Below are 20,552 nucleotides of genomic sequence, written 5' to 3' on the forward strand. Positions count from 1 at the left end.
TCCACGTCATTCTATTCCTATACTCACTGCCTCGTGGCACAGGCAGTAATCCCGAGATTACTACCTTTGAGTCCTGCTTCTCAACTTTCTTCCTAATGCCCTGTAGTCTGTTTTCAGGACCTCCTCCCTTTCCCTACCTATGTCGTTGGTACCAATATGTACCACAATCACTGGCTGTTCACCTTCCCACTTCAGGACATCGTGGACGCGATCAGAAACATCCCGGACCCTGGCACCTGGGAGGTAAACTACCATCCGTGTTTCTTTCCTGTGTCAACAGAATCGACTGTCTAACCCCCTAACTATACAGTCCCCTATCAATGCTATCATCCTCTTCCTTTCCCTACCCTTCTGAGCCACAGGGCCAGACTCTGTGCCAGAGGCACGGCCACTGTTGTTTCCCTCAGGTAGGCTGTTTGCCCCAACAGGAGTACTTACCGCTAATGGGGGCAACCACAGGGGTACTCTCTAATATCTGACTCTTGCCCTTCCCTCTCCTGACTGTTAGCCACTTATCTGTCTCCAGAGACCCCAATCACTTGGAGATCTTGCCTCTTGCAAGTTCAGTTCAGGATGCCTTTAAGTTACCTTTACCTGGAAATGTCATCACCTCCATTCAGAGTGTACAATGCATCACTCTGATGACAGGTTAGAGAGCCGAAACATTAGCTCTATTTCTCTCCAACATATCCTGCCTTACATCGTAGCGTGGCGTGGTGAGTTTCCTATTGCATGCAAAAAAAGTTTAATTAGCAATTGCAAATTATCCCTAGTATGTAGCTGAGTGCAGTCTTAGGTACAGAGTCTGGAAAAAGCTGATGGGAATACAGGTTTCCCCCGCCATCCGAAGGTAGAGCGTTCCTATGAAACGGTTCGTAAGCCATAATGTCGTAAAGCGAAGAAGCAATTACCATTTATTTATATGGGAAAACTTTGTGAGCGTTCGCAGACCCAAAAATAACCTACCAAATCATGCCAAATAACACATAAAACCTAAAATAACAGTAACACATAGTAAAAGCAGGAATGATATGATAAATACACAGCCTATATAAAGTAGAAATACTTTTCCACAATCATTACTGCACTGTTCTCCGGAGCAAAAATCTCACGCAAGCGCCGTCGGCAGAAAATCTCGTGTAAGCGCTGTTGGCAAAAACACAGCGCAAGTGCTCTCCAGTAACTTTTGTTACGTACCCCGTAACTGGGTTGCCAGACCAGCAGAAATGGACCACTTAGTTGGAGTCTGGATTACTGGAACTAAGGAAGTATTATTAAAGAAATAAGTAACACAGTACTCTAATCGTAAGGATATAAATGCAACAGATTAGCAATGATAAAAACACACATGTACACAGAACTAGGATAATAGGAATCAATCAAGCTCTATCGCAGTCTAAGGATAAAATGATCAGTCTCAAGTGACGCAGAGTTCAGTTCAGCTGAGTACAGTTCGCAGTAATCACTGTTGTGCAGTTGGAAAGAGAGAGAGTGAATGCAAATTTCGATTCAAAGAGACCTTTGATGTTCCTCGCAGTTAGCTTTTGGGCAAGCTCTTTTAATGTCTTCTGAGGTCACCGACTGTGACCCCTCCGTTCCAGATACGACTGTTCTTCCGCGGTGAACCCGGCACCCAGGCAAGGGCGGACACACACACCAGGTTCCCGCCGATCGTACCTTTTCACCCTGTGCGTCTATGGTCGGTCCCGCGACCAGACCTCCAAACTCCCACCAACTTGTGAGGGCACACCGCTTTTCCAGGTTCTCGTTATCTCCTGATCCCGTGGTGTCTGTCGTGCCTTAGCGAACCTGTTCCTTTTATCCCCCTGCTGGGGTATCGCCTGTCCATCAAACTTCAAACAGTTCAGGTTCAAAGCAACCGGTCTGTCAATACTCGGAACTCTGTCTCTTTTCGTTAATCTCTCTCCTCTCTCATTTACATTTTGAGCGCTTCTCCCTTTGTCTCTCTTATCTCTCTCATCTGCATCAATCTTCTGATAACTTGGATTTTCGTCACACCTTTAAGCTAAGCAGCTGCCAAATCATACCAAATAACACGTAAAAATACACAGCCTATATAAAGTAGAAGTAATGTATGTACAGTGTAGTATCACTTACGGGAATTAGGACAGCGCCGAGCACACTGACGATGGTGTGTTAGGCTGAGTCATCGCAGATTGGCTGGTGCAGTGGCCCCCACCCTCCAGGCCGCCGACCGATACATTGCCGCGAAACACGCAGGGGTCCAGCGGTAGCCGGAAGGCACACAGCACATCTTTAAGAAAAAAGCAGAAATAAACATGCTAATTAATTAGGTGCCGCCCGGCACGTAATTGTCGGCCCAGATCAGTGCCGATTGCTTATTTCGGCTTTTTTCTTAAAAATGTGCTGTGTGCCTCCCAGCTACTGCTGCATTCCCCGCGAATTGGTACAGTATCTGTCCGCGGCCTGGGTGTTGGGGTGGTGGGACACTGGGGTGTCATCTCGTCAACTGTTTCCATTAGAGCAGGCAGCTCATCTTTTCCTATGACTGCCCACCTCGATGTCGAATGTCGAGGTTTGTCGTCTGCTGTGGCTGATGTGGAAGGCTTACTTGACTGCTGAGCCTCGCGCATTTTTCTATCATACAGTTCTTTGTAAGGACTCAAACCATCTTGCAAATATCCCCTAAACCTACATACCCTTTCAAAATTAAAGTCGTACTTGATCATTGCAGCGAAAATCTCACACAGTTGCTTCATTTTCGCCACTGCATTCGGTTTCGATTGTTATCCTTTCCTCTTCCAATTGCATCAGTTCTTCACCTCTCAGTTCTTGGTCATAGGATGCCAAAACCTCTTCAAAATCATCTTCGTCAGCTTCCACAAGCCAAACTCACTTAGTCCTTACTTCGTTCACCACGATCGAAACACTTAATTATGTCTAGTTTTACGCTAAGTGTAACATCCTTACGAGCTCCTTCAGGCTTTTCCAACACCATAGAACTCACCTTGCAAACGGCTGCTCACAGGTACATGTTTAAGCAATGCCGTTCCGAATCCGGGGGAGAGCTGCTGCTTGGGGCGCACGCTGCCTTTTATCGCGCGCTGATCTTTTTCACGCGCTGCTTTTTTTTTGTAACAGTGAAAACACCTTCTTAAAGCGAAAACAGGGTACTAATGTAGGTCTTTCGTAACAGTGAAGTTTTGTAAAGCGAACGTTCGAAAAGTGGGGGACAGCTGTATAGGAAAAAAATCTAAATAAGCATAAAATGGGATTAATGTAAATAGGTGTCTGATTATCGGCAAAAGGCTTAGTGGAGCAACGGGTTTGGTTCGATGATGTATAACGTTGCCACCTGCTGAATGTTTCCAATAAAATATTTGTATTTCAGGAAGTTAATCCTTTCCACATCACTAGCACAATGGATCAGGAACCGATTATGCTTTCTAAATGACTTGGACATTCAGAGTTTAGCTGGTTGAGTATGAAACATACACAGTATTCTTGTCTCTCCATGAATACTCTTTTCTATGGGGTGCAAAAGTTGCTCAGAGCAAAGTTTAACAAAGGCACCTCTGGCATTACAGCATAACACAGAGAATGCTACACTACCCTTTAGGTGCATTGATAAACCAAGACCAGACTGGCTCTTTCTGATGGATGTAAAACAGCATAACCTCATCATTAAGCCACAAACAGCATCACTAAAACTACCTGGCCATTAATTTATGACTGCTTGTGGAAATGTGGTGTGCAAAATGGCTGCCCAATTTTCTGCGTTACAGACATTGCCTGAGAAGTCCAGTGACATGAAAGGAACTATCAATCTAAGCTTTTCTCTCAGCATTAAAACCACAACCCTTTTCACATTAATTTCCTATTAAATTAATTGGGTTGTTAGTTTCAGTTTTCAAACAGCTAATGATGGGAAACTCAATAAAAATTCACGAAGCCAATTCATTTACATGAGGTCCATGATTTTAGTCATTTTAGTGTGAGAAAATAAAGCACTAACAATACTTTGGTAACAAAACTCTATTCAGATAACTTGTTCCATATTCATTACAATCATGATCAATGAGATTAAAAGCTGAAGCTCACAAAGCAAACAGCCCAGTAACCCTGCTCACTGCTCAAATATCTTATCTGTCAGGGAAGGAGTGGGGACATCTTAATTTGTGTTATCGCTCTACCGGAGACTATTAGGTAAGGCTCATGTCTGGGATTCTGTACAATAGCTCCTACTAGGAAGGAAGGCAGGATTAGGGTTGGCTGCAACGACTAAACAGCCTATGTATTCCTTTGCTCCGGGCCATAAATGAAGTTGTACGCCACAGGAATCTGTACATAGCGGTGTTAAGATGATTGAATGAATTAAGATAAAATTACAGGTTTAAAACATGCTCAACTTTTGAACTTTCCAGCTTACTAACGTTATCTTCTGGTAACTTGCAGTTTAAAGCTATTGAAACAAGTGCTTGAATCTTGAAGAGAATCCCACACATTTCCAGATTTTCAATCATTGTGCACTTTATTGCTCAAATTTCACAAAAAAATGAAAAGGAGCAAAGGGACAAGGTCCAAATGGATCTCAAAGCCACTTAATGTCTTCTCCTCTTAGCTGGTATTCCTATCGTTCCTGCTCTGATTCTCATGTAATCATTTACATCTCCTGAACCACCATTTGCTTCTTGTCCTATTCTCAGCCCATTTTGCAATGCTCCAAATTTCCTCTTGCAATTTAACAGCATTCTTCTTTATCATACAACTTCCATTTTGTTCTTTACCTCTCTGACACTCATTCTCTCCCCTATTCCCCACCAACATCTTTTCTTTGGTTCCACATACACTCTCAACTATACACCTCTAATCTTCCACTTCTGAATAAAGGTCACGAGCCTGAAACACTAAATCTATTTCTCTCACCATCAACACTGTCTGGTTTGCTCATCATTTCTGGCATTCCCTGATTTTATTCCGGGCACCCACAGTATTCTGTTTTTCCCTTATAAAGGCCAAAGCAATTCCTGCAGATGATAATACGGCCTTCTCCAAAGCCTCAGGACTCGCACCACCAGGTTTAAGAACAGTTACTACCCCACAACCATCAGGCTCTTGAGAAAAGGGCCTCACTACACTCACTTGCCCATCCGTTGAGATGTTCCCATAACCAATTATCTCAATTTAAGGACTCTCTATCTTGTTATTTAATGTTCTCATTGTTTATTGCTATTCATTTATTTATATTTGCATTTGCAGTGCTTGTTGTCTTCTGCACTTTAGTTGATCTTTCATTGATCCCATTATGGTCACTATTCTATAGATTTGCTGAGTATGCCTGCAGGAAAATGAATCTCAGGGTTATACATGGTGACTTTGATAATAACATTTATTTTGAACTTTTAAACTTTGAAGACAATACATTGAATCTTGCCATTATGTTCTGAACTATGCTGGGTGCTGGACTAGCAAGTGTCCCAGACTCCTGGATATTACCTTCTTCCTTACCTCCTCAACAAATCTCAAATTTTTTTGGAGGGGATGTCACACAGTATTGAAGTAAACCATCCATCGAACTTGGCAAGTTTTGGGTGTACCGTATATGTGTAGAAGCTGTGACCATGAGTCCCGGGGGAACATGGACACCAGTGAATCTTCGAGGTACTATTCAGGGGAGTATGGGAAACACTTACCTGGTGAGCCAGATGCCAAACTGTCAGGATATCCAAATGGTTGGACAGCAAGTTATTGGAATGTTACTCTGTAATACATGGGGGACAGCCGAAGATTCACTGAGCTCTAATACACATCTCTGCTCATACATTATCACTGCCTCTGGCTTAGCCAATTCACACCGACAACAACCCTGTCAGATTCAAACTCAGCTATCAAAGACAGTTAAAACCAGCAAAGAGAAACTAGGATTAAGTATTATGTGGTATAAAATCTAAGAATAATTGAGAAAAATACTTGTCAATGATCCAATTCAGTTTAATTTACATTGTTGGGCTAGATCTTGAATAAAATCAAATTAAAATATAAATGCATTTCAACTGATATTGAATTTTCTGCTTTACTGAGATATCTTACTTTTTTCTAATTTATTAAACTAGCTGCATAATAATTGCTTTGCTCACACACTACTCTAAGCCCACAAACACTAACTGTCCATCAAACTTCAAAGATCAACGCCTAAAAACAAGTAGGACTAGACGTACTGTACATTATTAACAACACTGGTCATTAGGAAAGAGGGAAACATAGAAAATAGGTGCAGGAGCAGGCCAATTGGCCCTTCGAGCCTGCACCGCCATTCAGTATGATCATGGTTGATCATCCAACTCAGAACCCTGTACCAGCCTTCCCTCCATACCACCGATCCCTTTAGCCACAAAGCCACAACTCCCTCTTAAATAAAGCCAATGAACTGGCCTCAACTGTTTCCTGTGGCAGAGAATTCCACAGATTCACCACTCTCTGTGTGAAGAAGTTTTTCCTCATCTCGGTCCTAAAAGGCTTCCGCTGTATCCTTAAACTGTGACCCCTCGTTCTGGACTTCCCCAACATTGGGAACAATCTTCATGCATCTAGCCTGTCCAATCCCTTTAGAATTTTATACGTTTCATTAAGATCCACCCTCAATCTTCTAAATTCCAACGAGTATAAGCCTAGTCGATCCAGTCTTTCATCATATGGCAGTCCTGCCATCCCAGGAATCAATCAGGTGAACCTTCTTTGTACTCCCTCTATGGCAAGAATGTCTTTCCTCAGATTAGGAGGAAAGGATAACAAAGAAGAAGGAAGAGCAGGGAGAAAACAAAATGAGTTTGACGAAGTTTGTGTTTGGGGCACCATGTTAGCTCAATGGTTGGCATAACGCATCAGTGACCCAGGTCCAATCCCTATCACTGTCTGTAAGGAGTTTGTATGTTCGCTCTTTGACCGCGTCGGTCACACATTCCAAAGGATTGCGGGTCAGTCGGTCAATTGGTCATGTGGGTGTAACTGGGTGTCACGGGCCTGTTACCATGCTGTATCGCCAAATAAACAAAAATTGCTGCACAATAAGCTTATCAGCGAGATCAAAGGCAACAGAATATAAAGAGCTGCAGCAGCACGGATGGAAAACTGACTGAGTGCGAGGAAACAATAAATAGTTTTACATTTCCCACCAGTGCTCGCACCTCCGCTTTTCTTAATCCACATGCCCACAGTTCTAGTCAGCACACCGGAGGAAAAGTATTAGTGCATTGGAGATTCACCCATACATTGCATGGGGCAGAGTACCTCGCTTATGAGTAGAGACTGCGGAGGCTGATCTGTTTATCTGGAGTGAGGGATATTCAGAGAGGACATGATTGAGGTACAGAAAGGGAGATTGCAGGAAACCTCTCCTCATATACAAGAACAAAGCTGGAGGACTTGGTAAGAGATAGAAAATTTAGAGGGGCCCTTTATTATCCAGACAGTAGTGAGTATCTGGAACACACTGCTGGATAGCGCTGGTGGACACAGGGTTGCTGACGGCAGTGTCCAGACAAGCACTTAGATCACCTAAGCAAGTCCATGAAGATGGGATTAGTATGGATGGGTGTGAATGTGATGGGCTGAATAGCCTGTTTCCATGCTGTATGACTCAAAGACTCTATACTCATCACCATCATGAGCTGTGTTGTACAACATAGGCTATCATGGTCTTGACCATGATCGTACCAGGCAAATTTTTTCTACAGTAGTGGTTTGCCATTGCCTTCTTCTGGGCAGTGTCTTTACAAGACGGGTGACCCCAGCCATCTTCAGAGATTGTCTGCCTGGCTCCAGTGGTTACATAACCAGGACTTGTGATATTCACCAGCTACTCATACAACCATCCATCACCTGCTGCCAAGGCTTCATGTGACTCTGATCCGGGAGTAAAGCAGATGCTACACCTTGCCCGAGGGTGACCTGCAGGCCAGTCGAGGGAAAGAGCACCTCTATACAAATGACTGCATAAACAGGGCACAATTTGCAGATCTGCAGTCAAATCAAAACTTAGAAATGAAATACTAGGGAAATGGATGAGTGGATATCTAGATTAATTGCATGTGGACACAATTCTAAAGGAGGTACTGGAGCAGAGGGATCCAGGAGAATCTCTACAGAATTCATTAAAAGTGGCAGAAAATTAACTAACAAAAAACAGCATACTGGATCCTAGACTTTATAAATATGCATGGAGTCCAAGATTAAGAAAGTCATGGTGAATGCGTACAAAATAACAGTTTAGCTCCAACTGGATCATGGAGTCTCACACATGGCTTCATACTTTGAGAAATATGTGAAGATTTTAAGAGCGGATGCAAGGGATTTACTAACATGCTTTTAGGATTGAGACTCTTTTGAAGGACTGGAGAACCTAAGGTTGTTTTTGATTTTTCATTTACTTTATTTTATTCAGTGATACTATGCAGAGTAGGCCCTCCTGACCCTTCTGGCCATGCTGCCCCAGCAACTCCTGACAACCCCCATTAATCTAATCACCGGACAACTTACAATGTCTAGTTAACCTACCCAGTACACCTCCGGACAGTGGGAGGACACCTGAGCACCTGGGGAAAACCCATGCATTCCACAGGAAGAATGTACAGACTCCCTACAAATGACATCAGAATTAAACTCTGAACTCCGGCACCCCGAGCAGTAACAGCACTACGCAAACCATGGCGCCCAATAGATGGTAGAAAGTCTTTTGTACCAGGCAGTGATTCAAGCATTCTGAATATTTCCAAATATCCCAAGATTCAGAAACATTTAAGAACTATTAAAAATTAAATAAGCCATTAAAGAAACATTAAACATTAAAAGATTTATTTAAATCACAAAGATTTCCAAATAATTAAGCAATTATTACTGTAAATTACCTTATACATATTCTTTTCGCAAACAGGTGCACCTGAAATAAAGATACAAACCCTCCCATTCCAATTAGGCATCCAGCGACTCTTCAGGAGGCCTAACCTAGTTCAGAAAAAGGCCACAGAGGATTCCCAAGCACATGTGCTGGAAAATTCAGGAATTTCCCATCCCCTCTGGAACTAATCTGGAGGCTAGTGCTGAGTGCGGTCTGGAAACGTCCCGTGAAGCTTAGCCAGCAAGTTCAGTACATGCACGATCCCACAAATGTTCTGAATTTGCCAATTCTAACATGGGGCAATCGTCACAATTCTGTATGGGTAATGCAGTGCTGGGGCTGGGTGATTTGAATGGAACCATTTAAGGAACAATCAAGCCTTTAAGAAATCTAACAGACGTATTAGGACAAGATGACACAGAAGCACTGCAGATGGTGCAGACATCTCACTGCCATAGTGACCAGGGTTCAATCCTCACCTCTGATGCTGTCTGTGTAGAGCTTCCATGTCCTTTCCGAGTTGTAAGAGAATCCAGGAGAGTTGAGGAGAATGCAAGAGAGAAAAGGTTACAGTGTGATAAGTGGAGAATGACTTTACTCTGGGAGCTGCATAGCCTCAGTAGACCGAATAGCCTCTTTCTATAAGAAAATAAAAGGAACATTAAAAAAAGACCTAGGGGGCCATTCCACCTACTGAAATCATGCTGTCTCCAAACACGTCAATATGAGACGAGGTCAAAAACTATCACTTCCAATTCCCCTGTAACCTTAAACCTATTCCCTCTCACACGTCCATCAACTCTCCCCTCACCCACCTTCGGACTCATTCGAAACCTTAAATTACGTAGAAGTGTCCATTAGAGATTTTGTTTGGAGTTTCATTTCCTTTCTGATTAACTTACAGCCATGAAAATCTAACACAAAAGTAGAAATTCTTTCCCCAAGCCCTTGGTTAAGTAGTCACCTTGCAGGCAATCAGCTGTGGCTTAAAATCTCTTAGATTTCAATGACTGACAGATGCTTCACCAGTTTATCAGAATTTTCACCTATCACAAGTTATGAAAGGATAATAATTGTTACAGAAGTCTTCCATCTTGGGTTCAAATACAATACTTCAGTATATTTTTATTTAGTTCAAATATTGGCATGTCAATTATTTTATTAAATATTTATATGTCATCAATTATTTAGCCGTTTTAATCCAAAAGTACTGTGCAATTAAGTTGATGTGAAATATAGGTACAAACACTTCATAATGTTTTGACTATAATTTCATTGACCTAATTCCAACCATGCTGTAAATTTCCGATTTCTGAAGATTCTTGTACATTTATATAACATAGCCTCCAGCACTTCTATATGAAGTAATATTGTGAAATTTATTCAGTCTTCCAATGACAGGAAAATTGTTGGCTGGTTGACTGCACAGTCTCACAGGGTCCATACATTGATCAATATTTCTATTTTATAGAACTTCCAAAAGACCATTTAATTGAAGTATAAAGATTAATCACCCTTGCCAGGAAGAACTTCTGTTTGTCATGAGATTTTCTACATGGAGGAGGATGAGAAGCGACCTGATAGAGGTGTAAAAGATGATGAGAGGCATTGATTGTGTGGACAGCCAGAGGCTTTTGTCAGGGCCGAAATGGCTAACATGAGGGGGCACAGTTTTAAGGTACTTGGAAGTAAGTACAAGGGGGATCTCAGAGGTAAGTTTTTTTACACAACAGGGTGGTGGGTGTGTTGAATGCACTGCCAGCACAGTGTTAGAGGTGGATACAATAAGGTCTTCTAAGAGTCTCTTAGATAGGTATGTGGAACTTAGGCAGAAAAATAGAGCGCTATGTGGTAAGGTAATTCTTGGCAGTTTCTCGAGTAAGTTACATGGTCGGCACAACATTGTGGGCCGAAGGGCCTGTAATGTGTGATTGATTTCTATGTCCTTGAATGGAGACACTGAACCTCAATTTATGATCTCAACTAGAAGGTGACGCCTTAAACAGTACAGATTTCCACCAACACTAAATTGGAGTGTCAGACTAGATTAGAACTTGAATTTCTGACTTTCCGACAATAGAATTATATGTACTACATTGAAACAAGCCCTTTGCTCTAACCCCTCCATGCCGACCAAGTAATCTAGCTGCATATGGTCCAATTCTGCTAAACCTTTTCCATCCATGTACCTGTCTAAATTTCTTAAACATTGTAATTCTACCTGCTTCTATCACTTCTGCTGGCAGCATGTTCCATATACTGACCACCCTCTGTGTGACAAAAATCCCCTCAAATCTTTCTTCCATCTTTCCTCTTTCATCTTAAACCTACGCTCTCAAGTTTTAGAGTCACTTATCACGCAAAAGAAATATTGTTAGGGTGTATTCTGGAGTTAGGGTGTATAGCAAATCGATGCATATCAATACAGTTATAAAGAAGGAAAGACAGGAACTACACTGCATTAAGAGTTTGAAGAGATTTGGCATGTCAATAAACCACTCAAAGACTTCTATAGATGTACTGGGAACAGCATTCTGACAGGCTGTATCACTGTCTGGTTTGGGGGTGTTACTGCACAGGACCAAAAGAAGCTGCAGAGAGTTGTAAATTTAGTCAGCTCCATCTTGGGTACTAGCCTTCAAAGTATCCAGGATATCTTCAAGGAGCCGTGTCTCAGAAAGGCAGCGTCCATTATTAAGGACCTCCAGCACCCAGGACATGCCCTTTTCTCACTGTTACCATCAGGTAGGAGGTACAGAAGCCTCAGTGATTCAGGAACAGCTTCTTCCACTCTGCCATCCGACTCCTAAACGGGCATTGAACCCGTAAACACTACCTCACATTTTTGAATATATATTATTGCTGTTTTTGCATGATTTTTAATCTATTCAATATACATATACTGTGATTGATTTATTAATTTATTATTTTTTCTTTCTTTTATATTATGTACTGCATTGAACTGTTGCTAAGTTAACAAATTTCACAACGTATGTCAGCGATAATAAACCTGATTCTGAATCTGAAATACTCATTTCACCAGCAACCAATCTTCAGATTTGAATATGGATTGCAAATTGAATTTAAAACACAACTCAGAACAATTACACCACAGGTACCAGCAGTTGCATGAATGCAGCCTAGAGTGAGTGGCAATTAACATTCACTTTGGGTGTCTGGAGTATGGGTGTGAAGGAGGTGGTGTTTGAAAACTATACGTAATTCAAAGGAAGCATTGTAGATACATTGTATCTATAGAATTGTCCTGCTGTTTACCTTTGATCTTGGCATATAAAAACATCATGTAATATTGGGTCAATGCTCTTCTTCCAGGAGTGTCTCAATATGATGCCTGTTGCTTGTTTTTGTTGAATAAACACTTCTATATCCATTAAGTTCAGTGTCTCTCCAGTGACTTTATTCATGTCACGACAATATGCTCCTCATAATTTTTATATAAGGTATCCCTTAGCTTCCTAGACTCTAGGGCAGGGGTTCCCAACCTATTTTACGCCATGGACCAACACCATTAAGCAAGGGATCCATGGACTCCAGTTTGGGAACCCTTGCTTCGGGGGGAGGCGTCCTGGCATATCCAGCCTCTCCTTTAACTCAAACTCTCCAATAACAGTAACATGCTCATGAATCTTCTCTGCATACTTTCCATTGAAGGTGAGGTAACCATCTTAAAACCAGTCTACTGTGAAGATGCTACTAAATTATGGAAAAGCTGCCCTGGAAAGACGTCAGCCATCATCATCGTTCAATGGGCCTTAACTGAGTTGACGTGTATTGCTGCATTGAATACACTGGGGGTGGCGGGCGGGGGGAAGATTGCAGATAGCAGAACAGAACATTAAAATAAAAATCAAACTATCATTTAGGAATGTGTCAAACTCAGTTTTAACTTGAGATCTATTAAGTTTCTGAGTCTGACAGTATCACAGCCCTTAATTAGGCCCAGGAATGACAGAGACAGAAGCTTATCCTGGCCACACACACTGAATGTGATACAATAGTGCACACGCGTTGTAGGCAAAACAGAAATTGAAGGAAAATTTGTACCTCAAACTCATTCTAAAGTGAGGGTGGGAAGGGTGCTAGGACCAGGATTCAGACGTTTTATTCCACTCCCACCATTTTGTTCCCCAACTTTCCCCATTCCTAGTAAAACCATGACTTCACTGACAAAGACATTTTAATTTGTTGTCTCGACTCAGCAATAGAGAGTCAACGCCAGGAATAACCTGAAGTAAAGCTGCAATGTGCAGTGACTGACTACATCTACCCAGCAGCTACCAAATAAAATTCTCAAGGGCTTCGCTCTTACCATCTTACTGCCCTTAGCACAGTGATTGTTTTCATACAGCAGCACAGTAATTGCAATATTGCTCCTATAATTGCAGACCAAGTGATTCAGAAAGGTTTCCTTTCCTCCATCATTGATGCTGCCCTCACCCGTATCTCCTCCATTTCCCAGACATCTGCCCTCACCCCATTTTCCCATAACGACAGTTCCCCTTGTCCTTACCCAACACCCCATGAGCCTCCACACCCAAAACACCATTCTCCGCAACCTCTGTCACAGGCGGTACAGCAGCATAGCGGTTAACACGACGCTTTACAATAGCAGTGACCTGGGTTCAATTCCCACCGCTGCCTGTAAGGAGTTCATACGTTCTCCCCGCGACTGCGTGGGCTTCCTCTGGATGCTCCGGCTTCCTTACACAGTCCAGAGACGTACCAGTTAGTAGGTTCATTGGTCATTGTAAATTGTCCCATAATTAAGCTAGGGTTAAATTGGGGGATTGCTGGAAGGTGCAGTTCGAAGGGCCAGAAGGGCCTACTAGACAGATAAATAAACCTTCAACTGATTCCTTCACCAAACACATTTTTACCTCCCCCCTCCCTCCACCTTCTGTTGGGATTGCTCTGTCTGTGATTTTCTCGTCTACTCATCCAATCTCCCTGTTGGGCACTCATCCTTGCAAGCAGAAGAAGTGCTTCACCTGCTCATCCACCTCCACTCAGGGCCCCAAACAGTCTTTCTAGATGAGGCAACACCTCACCCGCGAATCTGTTGGAGTTGTCCACCGTCTCTGGAGCTTGCGATGCCGCCTCTACAGTTGTGAGACCCGACGTAGACTGGGGGATTTGTCCAGCAACTTCACTCCATCCACAACAAGCAGGAGTTCCCAGAGGCCAACCATTTCAATTCTAATTCCCATTTTCATTCCAACATATCAGTCCGTGGCCTCCTCTACTGCCATGATGAAGCTACTCTCAGGTTGGAGGACTGACACCTCATATTCTGTCAGAGTAGCCTCCAACCTGATTTCATGAATGTCATTTTTGCTAACAAGATAAATTCTCCCCCCCATTCCCTCTTCTTCTATTCCCCACTCTGACTCTCCTCTTGCCTCATCTCTTACACCGTTGCTAAAGCAGCACAGTGCAAACCTAGGCAAAACTTTGCTGTAGAAAACTCCCACTCCCACCTCCTTCACCAAAAATCGGAATCTCACTCTAAAGTTAACTCGAATCCTCACTCCAAACTTCTGCTGCTCCTTGTTATAAAACCAAAATCACAGTTGCAATGTAAAACTACTGAAGGTCAAAACTTAGATCAAAGTTCAAAGTAAACTTATTATCAAAGTACAGAAATGTCAAAAAATCTTTTTTCTCCGTTATCCAAAAAAATTTTCAAAGTTGCAGGATAACGCAATATAAATTGATAACTGTGATCCCTTACGACTTTTTTTCACTGGATTATATTTCTTCCTTCTCTTCAAAAGCTCATAACTTACGTCAGGGTAGAAAAAAATTTTGCTCCCTTCTATCATCAATGGCCCTTTTCTATTCTTGGCAGCTTGGGCAGCCACCTGTAGAATCCTTTCTTTGTCTTGAAATCTTAAAAATTTTATTAAAATTGGTCATGGATATTGGTCATCTTGTGGTTTTGGTCTTAGAGCTCTATGTGCCTGCTCAATTTCAATTGATTGGTCTCCCTCTTTCACTTGCCAAGTTTCCGGGATCCATCTTTGAAAAAATTTTATTGGATTGTCTCCCTCTGTGCCTTCTTTAAGACCAACAATTTCAATATTATTTCGTCTATTAAAATTCTCCAACACATCCACTTTTTCAAACAGACAATTTCTTTCCATTTTCCAGACAAGCATATCATTTTCTGTTTTTTCCACTCTGTCGTTAATATGTTCCATTGTTCTTTCCAACTTTTGAAGTTTCTTATCCGTTTTCTCCTGTCTTTTCATAGCTTTATCATACCTCATCTTCATGTCTCTAAGCTCTATTTTTAATCCTTCTAATTCAATCATTACTTGCAACAAAGCCCCTCTTATGTCTCCATCTCATTCTTTACTTTCAGTCTCTTCCAGTTCTTCCTCCTTTTCTTCATCTGTGTTCTCTGCGGAATCCAATTCTGACCTGAGTCACTTTCACTTGCAGTGGCCGTCGGTTCTTGTAGTTTGAGTTGTATCCACTTGCGCATGCTTACTTCTTTGCGCATGCGCAATTCCGGCATCTTCTTCCCAGGGACCGCTACCGCTGCCATTGCTCCCTGTTTCTCTACGCCAGAGATAAAATGTGTGTCCTCCGAAGGAGATCCAACCTGAGTCTGAGGTTCCATCGCTGCAGTAGGCCCTTTTTTCTTCCCATGTCGCAGCCACTTCACAACAACAGGCTTCTTCTGTTGCGGTTTACGAGGCATATCGTAAAATAGTCTTGAGAAGTTTATAAGTAGTTTTTGGAAAGTATTTATTAACCTTGCTTTGTTTAAACGGTACTTTGCTGATTTTTTTACGGGAGATCTGGATTTACACGTCTCAATCCCACGTCATCACGTGACGTCGGAATCTCAGTCTAAAGTTAACTCGAATCCTCAGTCCAAACTTCTGCTGCTCCTTGTTATGAAACCAAAATCACAGTTGCAATGTAAAACTATTGAAGGTCAAAACTTAGATCAAAGTTCAAAGTAAACTTATTATCAAAGTACAGAAATGTCACCATATACTACCCTGACATTCATTTTCTTGCGGGCATACTCATTAAGTCCATTATATACCACAACAACTTGGGCGGTCAATCAGCTTGCAGTTGCAGACAGACATCAGGATACTCGGGAGTTTGATCAGGGCATCAGGTGTGAAGAGAGAATACAGACAGTCAAATTGTCCCTCAGAGATTTAGGAAAGATGTTTAAAGTTGTGAAACATTTTTAGAGTAGATAAAGAGAAAGTAATTTAAGCAACAGGTTTTGATATCATTGGCAGTATGAATCAAAACACCTTTAAAAATAAAACCCCGTATTATGGTGCACAAAAGGGAGCCGGATCCATATTCAATAATAATATTAAGGATTCCAATGTGCAAGTTGAGGAAATGGTTCATGTTCAACTCAGAAATTTCTCTCAAAGGGATTTGTGTTGGATATTTCAACAGCATTTTCTGCTCCTCAAAGTCAACCCTCACACACCATAGTGTGGTCTGGTGTCCACAACAATCATGTATGGACTATGAACAAAAGCTAGGCAATCACTTTTTCTCTCCACCCCCGCCCCCCAAAAACTGTTTCTTGTTCCAACTGTAAGATCCTTTAGCTGTGAATACTAACACACTGTGCAACACCCTTTGAGTGAAAGTTTTAAACAGTTAACAACGCTGACAGGGTACCAAGGATTAAGCATTCACATGCTTTTCCCATGGAATAACATCAAGATCAGGTTTTGGATATCCTCATATACTTATGGAAAAGCGACAAACTGCACACAGCAATCGGCAACATCAAAAGGTAAGCTTGTTAAACACAAGAATACAAAGCAACACACACAAGATGCTGGAGGAACTCAGCAGGTCGGGCAGCATCGATGGAAATGAGTAGATAGTCGACGTTTCGGGCTGAGACCCTCTTTCAGGACTGAGAAGGAAGGGGGAAGATGCCAGAGTAAGGGGGTGGGGGGGTGGGAGAAAGAGGCTATCTGGAAGGTGATAGGTCAAGCCAGGTGGGTGGGAAAGGTGCAAGGGCTAGAGATTCCTTCTTCTCCAGCATTTTTCGTGTGTCGTTTTAAGTAAACTCTTCGGTGGATTATGGGATGTCAATCTCCAGGAAGTCCCTGAGGTAAAGCCTGTGAAACAGTGGAGAGTTGCGCTGGATCTGACATAAGAAGCAGTCAGTCCTATCCCATCCATACACACACACACACACACACTACGGAGCACCAAGTCTCATGGATTACAGCGAAGGAGAAGCAAAATTCTTCCCACAGGGAAAGAACCAAAGACCAGCCTTTAAGGCTGTGCCAAGATGGTGTCACCCAGCCTCCTAACAGTTGGTTTTCCAAGAGCCAAGGATAGGAAGCCGCTGGGGGATGCAAAATCTGAGCAAGACGAACTATTGGGAAAAGAGAGAGGTGTCATTTCAAATCAACAACCCTGTGTCAACATTTCATTTCCGTATTTCAGATGACCAATATCTGCAATTGTTTTCATTTAACAAATGAAAACTCACAGCTTTACTATAAAGGGAAAGGTTTTACATTTATAGAATGCCTTTCAGGACCACAGGCCCTTGACAAGCAATGGAGAACTTTGGTAGCGTTGTATGTTGTGGCACGGTAGCCTAGTGGCCAGCACAACACTGTGAACTGAACCACCTCACGGTCTCCCCGTGACCACGTGGGTTTCCTCCCACAGTCTAAAGATGTACCGGTTGGTTGACAGATTGCTGGCCATTGTAAATTGTACCGTGATTGGGCTAGGGTTAAATGGGGGGGGGGGTTCTCGCAGCTCGAGTGTCTATTCCGCGTTGTCTCTCAATATATAAAAGATAAATACAACAGCAAGATCCAAATCGAGAATCTGTTGATCTATTTCGGTTGTTTGATGAGCGATTGAATTTGATGTGAGTACTATGGCGGGACCCACGTCTCGCCCTCCTGTGGTGCCAGATCCTCCACAGAGCAACACCTCCGACATGAGAGCACCCTCCCATGCTTCAGGCAAGACCGTGTGCTCAAATCTTTAGAATGGGAACCAAAACTCGTTCACTTCCAACTTCTGATGTGAACGTGCTTCCCAATGAGACTAAGGGGTTTAGCTCTATAATCGTGAGAGACGCGCCTCTACGATTCAACGCCTCTATCCAGTCGAGATTAATGAAGCGATTTTCAGTATGTGCAGGTCTTAGTAACTGTGGATGTGGGTATAAAGGTGACAAAGCACACGCTCTATTGCTGGACGACGTTGGAGCTCGATGATGTACGTGATTTCATTGAATGATGCTTGTACTGCCCTGTTTAATCCAACGACGGGGAGGTCCGAGAGGTGCCTCTCGGTACACCCCCGGATTAACACCAGCGACAATATTTAAAGAAAATTTTACCCGTTTCTCTTTGCATTTAACTCAAACCCCGTCGACCCCATTATCTTTGCGGCTCCTTTGACCGCAAATTATTGTTCTTATGCTAAAATATAAATGTCGACTTTGCGACTAGGTGCAGTTAGGGAGAGCGGTGCAATGGTTTCAAGAACAATGAACGCGAACAGCAAAAAGTGGCTCTTAATATAAAATTAAACTACGATTGCTCCTCGGGGAGACAGCGACAGGCACTGGGCGTGTTTCAACCCAGTAACCTGCTTTCACCCTTTCACATTTCCAATTGTCCTTCTTTTTGGGAGGGAGGGGGGCGGAGCGGCACCAGAATTCTCTCAAAAAATAAAACAAGGAGTGTAAATGAAGAACAAAGTTTGCAATCTTTCTTTTGCATACCTCTCGGGTCTTGTAAGAGCGATGTTGCCCTCTTTTTTTTCCCCCCAGCAGCTGGATGCTGAAGTGCTCTTGCTTTTTTTTCTCTTTGTACCGGCTCAAGTTCGTTGCAAACGGTCGATCCTAGCTGAGAAATCACCCCACAACATGACAATAGTGATAGGACGAGGCAGGTGAGGATGCGAGCTGAGCACAGTGGCCCACCGAGTGTCTGCCCTCCTCAGCTTGTCTGTCCAAACCGCTCGCCCTCCCTCCCAGCCCGGTAACCGCAAGAACTGGAGCTCCCCCTGGCGTCCAGAGCCGGTCTCGGTCTCGCCCTCACCAGCTGGAGAGTCCTCAGTCACTTGATAGACGGTTCAAAATCCACCAGGTTCATCACTTTCGCTCAGCCAAAATCTGGCACCGCACTGGTTAGGAGCGCGGCGCCAAAAAAAAAAGTCTGGGTGGGGAATATAGCCAAAGTTTTTAACAGTTCGCATTTTAACTGTTGCACATTAAACTATAAAAGCAAATCAAATTTGCACACAATTACAGTGGAAATAATTTGGTGAGATGGATGTGTTTATGAATCTGCAGTTTAGGAATTACAGGCACCAGTAACACTGAGCAATGTCCTGCCAGGCAGTGACTGCAATGTAAGACCAATCCTGTGACTCAACCCCAGATTCATCCAACATCTCACCTTCTTGATCACCACACTTTTGGATATATGTGCTTGCACCATTTGATCGATGTGAACCTTGTGTCATTCTTCATACCGTGTCATTCCACACGGTAGGCTTGTTCAGAAAGTCAGAAGGCATAGGATCTAAGGAAGTTTGGCCAGGTTGATTCAGAATTGACTTGCCTGCAGATGGCAGAGGGTCATGGTGGAGGGAGTACATTCGGATTGGAAGATTGTGACTAGTGGTGTCCCACAAGGGTCGGTTCTGGGACCTCTACTTTTCTTGATTTTTATTAATGACCTGGATGTGGTGGTAGAAGAGTGGGTTGGCAAGTTTGCAGACGACGCAAAGGTTGGTGGTGCTGTAGATAGTGTAGAGTATTGTCGAAGACTGCAGAGAGACATTGATAGGATGCAGAAGTGGGCTGAGAAGTGGCAGATGGAGTTCAACCCAGAGAAGTGTGAGGGGGTACACTTTGGAAGGACAAACTCCAAGGCAGAGTACAAAGTAAATGGCAGGATACTTGGTAGTGTGGAGGAGCAGAGGGATCTGGGGGTACATGTCCACAAATCCCTGAAAGTTGCCTCACAGGTAGATAGGATAGTTAAGAAAGCTTATGGGGTGTTAGCTTTCATAAGTCGAGGGATAGAGTTTAACAGTCGCGAGGTAATGATGCAGCTCTCTAAAACTCTGGTTAGGCCACACTTGGAGTACTGTGTCCAGTTCTGGTTGCCTCACTATAGGAAGGATGTGGAAGCAGTGGAAAGGGCACAGAGGAGATTTACCAGGATGCTGCCTGGTTTAGAGAGTATGGATTATGATCGGAGATTAAGGGAGCTAGGGCTTTACTCTTTGGAGAGAAGGAGGATGAGAGGAGACATGATAGAGGTGTACAAGATAATAAGAGGAATAGATAGAGTGGATAGCCAGCGCCTCTTCCCCAGGGCACCATTGCTCAATACAAGGGGACCTGGCTTTAAGGTAAGGGGTGGGAAGTTCAAGGGGGATATTAGAGGAAGGTTTTTTACTCAGAGAGTGGTTGGTGCATGGAATGCACTGCCTGGGTCAGTGGTGGAGGCAGATACACTAGTGAAATTTAAGAGACTACTGGACAGGTATATGGAGGAATTTAAGGTGGGAGGTTCTATGGGAGGCAGGGTTTGAGGGTCGGCACAACATTGTGGGCCGAAGGGCCTGTACTGTGCTGTACTATTCTATGTTCATCTTTATG

General features: G+C 43.0%; 1 protein-coding gene across 1 annotated transcript in view; it reads right to left on the reverse strand.

Moving 5' to 3' along the window:
• Positions 1–18,831, reverse strand: part of sema4ba (sema domain, immunoglobulin domain (Ig), transmembrane domain (TM) and short cytoplasmic domain, (semaphorin) 4Ba) — a 455,853-nt gene extending 437,022 nt beyond the window's left edge. The window contains exon 1 of the mRNA XM_072278297.1: positions 18,660–18,831. The gene's annotated coding sequence lies outside the window, so the exon portion shown is untranslated. The remainder of the gene's footprint in view (positions 1–18,659) is intronic.
• Between the last annotated feature and the right edge of the window lie 1,721 nt (positions 18,832–20,552).

Source organism: Mobula birostris, chromosome 14 (genome assembly GCF_030028105.1).
Source record: "Mobula birostris isolate sMobBir1 chromosome 14, sMobBir1.hap1, whole genome shotgun sequence".
Classification (NCBI taxonomy): domain Eukaryota; kingdom Metazoa; phylum Chordata; class Chondrichthyes; order Myliobatiformes; family Myliobatidae; genus Mobula; species Mobula birostris.